The sequence below is a fragment of the Lycorma delicatula genome, chromosome 5 (genome assembly GCF_047948215.1).
Source record: "Lycorma delicatula isolate Av1 chromosome 5, ASM4794821v1, whole genome shotgun sequence".
NCBI lineage: Eukaryota > Metazoa > Arthropoda > Insecta > Hemiptera > Fulgoridae > Lycorma > Lycorma delicatula.
Window position 1 is genome coordinate 102513802 of NC_134459.1, and position 9246 is coordinate 102523047.

At 28.2% G+C, this 9246-nt stretch overlaps 1 protein-coding gene across 5 annotated transcripts in view; it reads right to left on the reverse strand.

Moving 5' to 3' along the window:
• rols (zinc-RING finger and ankyrin repeat domain-containing protein rolling pebbles) overlaps nt 1–6880 on the reverse strand; it is a 727654-nt gene extending 720774 nt beyond the window's left edge. For 3 of the 5 annotated variants that reach the window (XM_075366785.1, XM_075366783.1, XM_075366773.1), the window contains exon 1: nt 6444–6879. The gene's annotated coding sequence lies outside the window, so the exon portion shown is untranslated. Of the gene's footprint in view, nt 1–6443 lie in introns of all 5 variants that reach the window. The other 2 variants (XM_075366784.1, XM_075366781.1) reach the window with 1 other exon arrangement.
• Nucleotides 6881–9246: the final 2366 nt, after the last annotated feature.

Below are 9246 nucleotides of genomic sequence, written 5' to 3' on the forward strand. Positions count from 1 at the left end.
TGAGCTGCCATTCGTTTCTGCATGCACGGATGGGTAGCAGTGATGAGGCACGGGGACTCTCTCGTCCTCTTGTAGAAAACACCATAGTCCCGGCGAGAATGCTTCTTTGAGTGTTGTTGTTTGAGGCAAAAAGCATAAAGACCGAGTCCCGGCTCCTAGGGTGGGGAACAGGAACGACATAATCGGCTCTGGTAACCCTGCTCTGGGAGTTAGAGGCAGGCATTAGTAGATAAGATCAGCCGGCTTATGAAAGGACACTTACCTGGATTGTGTTATGCTGCACTGTGGAATCCGATTCTGGGAGAGGGAAAAAAGTTTGGTTATAACAGTGCACAAATTGCAAGGTATAACATTAAATAGAGCTGTAGTAGATTTGGGGGAACATGTATGCAAAAGGACAACTTTATTTTGCTTTAAGTCGAGTGAGAAGCATAGATGGTTTAGCTTAGTTATCCGACCTTGCGAGGGAAAGCAAAAGACCACATAATGTAATATACGTGTATAGAATTATAAGATTCCCATTTCCCCTACCGATCCTGTATATTATACATATGTATATTAAGTATAAAAGGTTTAAGATGAGATATTTTGTTTTTTGATGATTTTATTAACGGTGCTACATATCTTGTGTAGAAACCTTAGTAGTGCAGAAGACCATATAACATCATTTAACGTGACGTATAAATATAAAATATGACGATTTCCACTGCCCCTACCTATCCGCCGACGGCGAAAAACATTTTTCTCAATTTTCAGACCAATTTTTTGTGTCAGAAAGGTTTTTCAGCATCATTGTACCACCGCGAAAAACAGCTACGTCTATCGCAATAATACTTAATTGAATCGGATTACTAGGAAAAACGTTATGCGCGAAAAAACATACAAAATATATACAAGTCAAATATAGAATTTCTTTTTTTGAAGTCGATTAAAAATAAAAGTGATGCATCGGTGTCTATCACCATAGGCAGATGATATGTGAAACTAAAATCTTATCAAAAAAGAGAATTGTTTTTTACGTTTAACTCATCTTTGTCTATTTGTTGTTAGTTGAAGGTTGGAGGCTATAAAAAAACCTGTTAATTTTGATATGATTTTCGAGTATTTTAAATTGCACTGAAATTCAAGGAAATGCTACTTAAATATTAGAAAATTCGATCATCTTTTTTGATCAGCTTTGTTAAATATTCAATACAATTCATCTTACAGTGATTCAGAGACGAAACAAAAACGTAACTACAGTTTTAAGTAGATGAACCCAGTTTTAAAGTCACATTATAATTTCAGTTTCTTACACCGTGCGTTTGCAAGAAAATGGACGTGTTTTCCCGCAAAAAGAATAACTGTAGTTATAAATAATATGTAGTGTTATTTTGTTATTTGTGTTAAACAGAACAAAAAACTGATTTAAAATTTAAAAACTACTGAAAGACATCATACTGAAGATTTTATAAAGTTGTCAACAGTCCTTTTTTTATATTGAGTACGATTATCTATCTACCTTTCTTAGTTTCGTCATAATTAAATCACATGGAAGCGTTTCGAATATATTCCATTTTCAAAACTCACTGTAATGGCTATCACAGTACACCCAAAGTATTTGTAGGCAGTACAGCGAGTTTTGAAAATGGAATGATTCTGAAACGCGTAAATATGTGATTTAATTACGAAGAAACTAAGAAAGGTAGATAATTGTGCTCAATATAAAAATGATGATGATCTTAGCAGAAAAGAATATATATATATATTTTTTTTATTTTATGATCAGAAGGTCGCATTAATTATCTTGTTTCAAATTATTGAAATAAGTCATTTTAAGTCAACTAAAAAAAAAAATACATTGACATAACAGCAAAAATATAAAAATAATTGGCAAAACCTAATAATTAAAAAATAATTTTCCAAGTAACAGATTAAAAATAACAATTAAATTGTCTATAAGTTAATGAAAGGGATATCCGTTAAATAATGTATTCCTATTCTTTAATTTTACACCTAATGAGATTTCATCAGAGACTTTGGATCAGTAATATGCATTTTAATGTATAATTTAAAAAATATCTAAAAAGGTTAAATAAAACCAATTAAGACCACAGATACTAAATATGAAAAAATTGAATTTTAAAATAAAATAATATATTTTTTTTATCGCGATCACAAAAGAGGGTAAAATAACAAATTTATTTTATTTTTTTAAAGTGTAGGACATAAGTTAGTACTTTTAATATGAAATGAAAAAATGATTTTTTCAGTCTGTCTGGTTGAGACCAATAAAAAAATGTTTTGTTCCAAGTTAATAAACGAGCCTAAATCCAGTAATAATGAATTTAGTATTAAAATCGTTAAGAAATTAGAATGAGTATAAAAATCTCGTGAATAAATTATCACCAACCTCTGCTACAAACAATAGATCAGAGAATAACTTTTTACCGTACTGTAATTATTTTAACAAATTTACGATGTGTTAATTCGTACTACTTTTTACTTAAATTCATATTTTTCAACAGTTTTTATTTTCATAGGCGAGACAATATGAGATCTCGATACAATACTAACCGTAAAAAATAAGTTTTTTTAACACGTAATTTTCTTCATAAAATATGCGTATACCAACCAGTACGTGCTTTTAAAATGTAATTTGGCAAGAGCTGTGCAAGATTTAAATCAAAGTTTTCCTATCTCTAGTTTTTAATTCCAGGAAAAAAAGAAGATTACTTCTTCCTTGTATATATCCATTTTCTATAATAAAGATAATAAAATCCGCCAAATCCAATGGCAAAGTTGCATTTCTACCTTTCATTCAGAAAATGTTGAGTTCGAATTGTCAAGCTGGAAACTTTTCATATCCTACAAAATTTATATATCACTAAGTAACTGTAAATAATAAAACATATATATATATATATGTTATATAATAAATATTAGAAAGAAAAGTTTTTGTTTTCCCCGACCAGTTTTTCAGCTACTACCGAGTCTAGGCGTGTGTGTGTTTGAATAGGCAAATGGAATTACTGTTACCGGCTTGCCAGGCCTAACTTAGCTGCAGATTTAGTCAATGTAAGTGTAAATGTAGACTAGTCTGTAATGTAGTCTCTTCTAGACTACATGTTTACCACCTCGGGTCGACCACGCCTGGGACGTGTGGTTAATTGAAACCCAATTACCAAAGAACACCGGTATCCACAATCTACTATTCAAATCCATATAAAAGCAACTGTGTAAGGACTCGAACCATAGAACTCTCGACTAGAAATAAATAAACTTAAAAAGCAATCTCTTGAAAAAATTCACGTAATAAAAAATGAACAATTAAAATTTTGGAAATAATGAATAGTTAAAAAAAATTAGAGAATTTATTTTTAAAAGTATTTAATATAAGATTATCTAATAATAATAGCACTATAAAATTGTTATCAGTAATTTTTTGTTTTTCATTTAATTTCCATTTAATTAACTGATCTAGAAGATGAAAAATTTCTATTTTAATTTTTTACAAAAAGGTTTTTTATAATAATATCTGATGAAGCAGAGATCACTACGAAATCGCTCATATATTACAAGAAACAAAGAAGCAATATGTGTGATTTTTATATTGATATTAATTTATTGTTATACTAATATAATGATCAATTGCGAACATATATATATATATATATATATATATATATATATATACCTATAAGCAACTTGTCCTGACTGACTGATAAATCAATATCCAGCATAAACTATTGAACATAAATTAATGAAAAATTGTATACATGTTCTTCTTACGTTATAAGCGCACAGTAGAAGGATTTTTTGACATTCCGAGTTTAAGGGGTTAAAATGAAGTAACAATGAAATTTACTATTTTTTTAATTTCTCGGTAACAAGTAAAGATATCTACTTGATTTTTTGTGTGTGTATTTTTCATATAAATATGTATATACCAATTTTGTAATTTTTTTTTTAAATTCCGAGTTTAAAATATAAAGTACAAAACAGCATTTTTACTCTATGAATGAAGTTAGCATATGCTGACAAACCATACACCTCTCATTCACTGTGCCCATTTACCTGTACATTTTACTTTTTTACAAAGTTCTTTTTTTCAACTCATGTAAATTTCGTACTATTTATGTTCTTTTCTTTTTAAGAAATTTGGTATTTTTGATACTCATTGTTTGTAATTCAAAAAATAAAATAATCTTGTCGGAAAATTAAATTTGTACTCACGTTCAAATTCTGATTATGTGTTTCGCGAACGAAGCTGCAACGGGAAATGATAATACACACACGCGCGCGCGCACATCTGTTTAGATAAATATGAAATTACGGACAAAATTTTGGAAAAGAATATTAATTACTTCCGAAAACCCAAAATTAATATTTTTTATCCGTATTTTATGCAATCATAGTTATAAACAAAAAATATTTAAAAAAAAAATCACTTTTAAATATCTCAATGGCACTAGCTGCGGAAGAGAAATTGGATTATTATGCAAAAAGGTCTTTCAAAAGTATATTTCAAGTTATGTAGAAAGCGAGTAATTATTATTTTTTTATTAAATACAAACATAATTTCCGTCTTAGTAATCTATGAAGATGAAAATAATTGAAAAAAAATATGTAAAAAGGGTTAAATAATCGAAACCTGATCTGGAATTCATTTAACAGAAATTCTCTATAAATTAATGAATAAATAGAATACATACAAAACTAAGTTGTAACTGATGACTTATCTACTGGAAAAATAACTTAATGGTTATGATTCAAACAACGTTCACGATATCAGATCGTGCTCTCAAACATGGTCAAGAGTTATACAATTAATTGTTATTTTCACAAATTAAGAGTTATTTTTATGGTGAAATATATTTGAGACTTACCTTTAACAGGCGTAATCAAACAAATATGTATCAAAAAACTATAAAAATCTTGTTTTCCGTATCTAAAAAGAATTTCTTCATGACGTAATGTTGACTTTCGAAATTCTAATAATAATTTGTATATTTTTTTTTTAACTAATTTATTTTCTAATACATCTGAATTAAAATATAATTTCCATTTATACTTGAATTTAATAAAAATAAAAATTATTCTTATTAGAATTGTTGTAAAACTCAAACAATATTTTTCTAAATATTACTATACGAAATTTCTTTCCTTGATTAAACAAAATAAAAGAAGAAAAAAATATGAAATTGAAATGTTTACTAACTTATTTTTTTCTAAGTACATACAAAAAAAAAGCAAAATGGACAATGTATTTTTGACATTTACACCAAAATAAATGAACTGAGCTGGTTGTATTATAATAAGATATTGGAGATTGTATATAACTGATTAACTATTATTGTTATTTTTATTTTATATAGTTTATTCTCTTCTTTTCCAGTTTATCTCGGCTTAAACAAAAGGGATATAGCAATATATTTTTATAAATGACCTCTTTATTGTCAATTTTGTAGCTGAACTGTACATGTGCTCATGAAATGAACGGTAACATCTGCGTAATTATATATCCAATGTTACTTAACTTTGATATCTAAAGACTAAATCTCTACAATGGAGAAAATTCATTCCTTTACGAAGTAACATTTCATATGAACTTCCCTCAAAAAAAATATTCTTTTTTATTCACTTCACGTAGGCTGATGCCCAGTCACGGTTAATCTCTGATTATATTTTAATGTTGAGAATATTACATTTTTAGAGTCTGACTGAGATTCGAACCCAGATCCTAATTTTTACAATTTTTTACGTTAGGAAAACTTTATTATCAAAAATAAGAAAAAGAAAATTTTTTAACCGTAGTTAATCGCGTCGTATCGTCTTGTATCCCTAGTTATGTACTTAATCATTTGGGTTCAATAGACGATTTTCAGAGAATTTGAAGTTTGAAACTGCCAAACTATAATTAGTTAAAAGTATGTTGTGAAACAGCTTAATTTCCAAAAAAGAAATTAATTCAGAATGACGTTTAATAATATTAATTAGGATTACAAATTTAACAATAAATGCTGGGCTCCTTGGCTGGTGGTAGCATCTTTGGCTTTCGTCCGGAATATTCAGGATTCAAATAGCTAACGCATGGGCATGGTATTTTTCAGATGTTATAGAATATTCCTGTACAATCGTCTCAAAAGTTATACTTGATAAAAGGAAAAACTTATCCATAATTCACTGTTTACCAAAATAAATTCACGGATTATTTATATAATATATAATAATTGTGAAGAATCCAATCAAAAGTATAATATTACAAATCAATTAAATGAAAAATTAGGAACATTTTACGTAATATGATGTAAATATGGCTTTTATCTTTAAAAAAGACAATAATACCACGTAATTATCAAGGAGATCTTCAGAAACAACACTAAGATAGAATAAAATAATTACAATCATCTAAAAAAAATAAAAATAAATTATACACTCTTATATTATAAGATATATCTTACCTTAATCAGTTCACAGCTTAGTTGTCAAAAACTTGATTGACGTTTACCGTTGAGTTAACCGTTTAACACTACACTTTTAAATTAATTAGTAATTTAATTACCTACAAGTATTTAATAATAGGCTGTAGAAATGTTAATTATAAATAAAAAATATCAATTAACTAAATTAAATATTCGTAGAGTTCATCGACGTCGCGGATAATTTAATTAAATTTACCGATGACGTCGGTCGAATTTTTAGTTCTTTGCGTCCAAGACCGTGTAATAATGACAACAATTAAGAGTAATTTGTTCTCGTATAAAGAGCAGTTCAGTTATATGATAGCGGTAGTGTGACTACTTGCTGTCGTAACGGGTACTGTTAGTTGGCGTTTATTAGTCGGCGGTCGGTCCCCTTTAGTTCTTCTGTTTGACTCCGGTGTTGGCGCTGAACTGGGCAAAAATAGACAAGCATCTAATTTTTAACTCACACTGTAAATAGAGGAGTCTGTATCATCCTTTTTAACTCGGTACTAATATACATGTACGTATAGAATACGTTAAAGTTAAAACTCAGATGTCACTTTGTCTAAAATTATCGTTTCAAAGAAACATGGAAGCAGTAATGAATAGTTAGTTATTATGAAACATAAAATATACAGAATTTAGATAAGACTAGGTGTGAATTTAAGAGAAGTATAGTGGTCACAAATTTATCCCCTCGACTGTATTTTTTACTTTAATATAATTTAAACTGTCATGTAATGTAAATCTTTCACAAAAAGTTTTTTCACCATTTTGAAATAAATAAATTTATATATAAGTAATTTATTTTATTTTTATATTTTAATCCTACCGTCAATTGCATTCAAACCATTTAATAGACGATAAAATGCACTGTCATTATTAAATTAAGGTATTTTTTATTCAGTACTGGACAACTGATAATAAGGAAATTAAAAAAAAAGAATAAATTCAACCCCCAAAATTGAAGATAACTTAAAAAAAAACATGTAAATTTCAACATACGCCAATTTGATGGAATTTTTTCTACCTTGAGAAAGGCAGTGTTAGTTTATTACTGGCTACAAACTGTTGCTTATGTGCTAAGACTTTAGATAGTATCCTATACCTTGTAGATGACCACTGGAAAATGATAACCACATAAAAGAACCCTGCAGATGACCACATAAAAGGGTTATTAAGTATTGTGAGATAGTATTATAGAAAGCGAGCAAGTGAACATATCATTACAGAAAGGATTAGTTTCAAGTAAGTTCGTTATACCTAAATGAACCTCTGAAGTATTAAAGTACACATTATAATAACCTTGTCATATGTTACAAACAGGTTCCATATGAACAATTTATACATGTACTAGTAATCTGCTCAGATAGTGTGATGCCTCTTGTTCTCAATATTTTACATGAAGTACTGATTTATTAAGAAGAGGAAAATACATTAACATTTTAAGATAAAATGCAAAATTTCTAATATATAACATCATCAATTTCAAATTGACTAAGTAGTTGGTTATATTTCATGAATCAGTTGTTTTTTTCTTAATTTTAATATTTAACTTGTTTCTGCTAAACTATTCAAAAATTATTTTTTGACTTTAAAATTTTGCTGAAGTCCTTTCTCACTGTGTGAATTTAAAACAGAAGTTTTAATTTTTTAAGTGTAATAGGGAAATAAGTAATAAATTACTGAAAATATTTTGCACGAAGGATGTTTAAAATTCTTATTGCTTAGGTTATTTATCTCAAAAGTATTTACTAGAATGATACCTCATTAAGTAGATCACAAAAAATTGTTTCATTTGAGATATATCAGTCTCCCTTTCCCCAGGACTTTAATAACTTTACTGATAAAATTTGTTTTAACATTTTATCTCATTTTTTATTATGAAATGCATCCCGAGTGATTAAATGCTGAAAAACTACTTTTTTCTTTTGAATGAAACAAGGAATCTCTAAAAAGAGTTACTAAACATGAGAAGATGTCCCTTCTTGCTGTCAAAACATGTGTATGGTTGATGTCAAACAAAGGTTTATTTAATAGCTCAGAAAAAACAATATCTTGTAAGAACTCAAGATTTGAAGTATTTGTAGAAAAGATGAGATTGAACTAAAAATCGAATACTGGGTACATTAAGTTCCTTTTCCGTAATTAAGCGTGAGGATTTTGAACAGGTTAGTAAATACAATTATGATAATTTGTAGGCCATTTTATCAGAAACAAAATGTCTGTTTTATCACTAAACCTCTATGCTAGAGAAATGAGAATCTGCTTCACAATGAATAAAAATTTCTGCATTAAATTCCATTCTTCTATCAAAATCACATTCACATATTGGATAAAAGAATCTTATTGGATATCATTTAAATTTCAGCTCCTTTAAAATCTTTCATAAACATGTACTGGTTATTTCCATCCTAAGGGAAGCCTTTCGAGTTGACATTTGTACATTGTTTAGTTGTGTATCCATAATAAGTTGTTTGTTTATCTTAAGTTTCAACTAGTTTTAGGCCTATCTGGAGAAACTCTAATATTTCTAGTATTCTCAGAGTACTTTATGTTCAACTTCTACAAATGTTGATGGGTTGGTAGTAGAGAATTGTGAAATCTTGTTTGGAATATTTTATGGATAAGAGAAATATCATTATTTTTTTATTAATGCAAATGGTAAAAACTTGTTCTTGTTTTATAAACTTAAATTCCATTACTCTAAATATAAATGCAAAAGTACACTGAACAATAATTGGATAGTGATAATAATAGCCAATTATTACCAATGACAGAACTAGAATTTCTTAGTTAC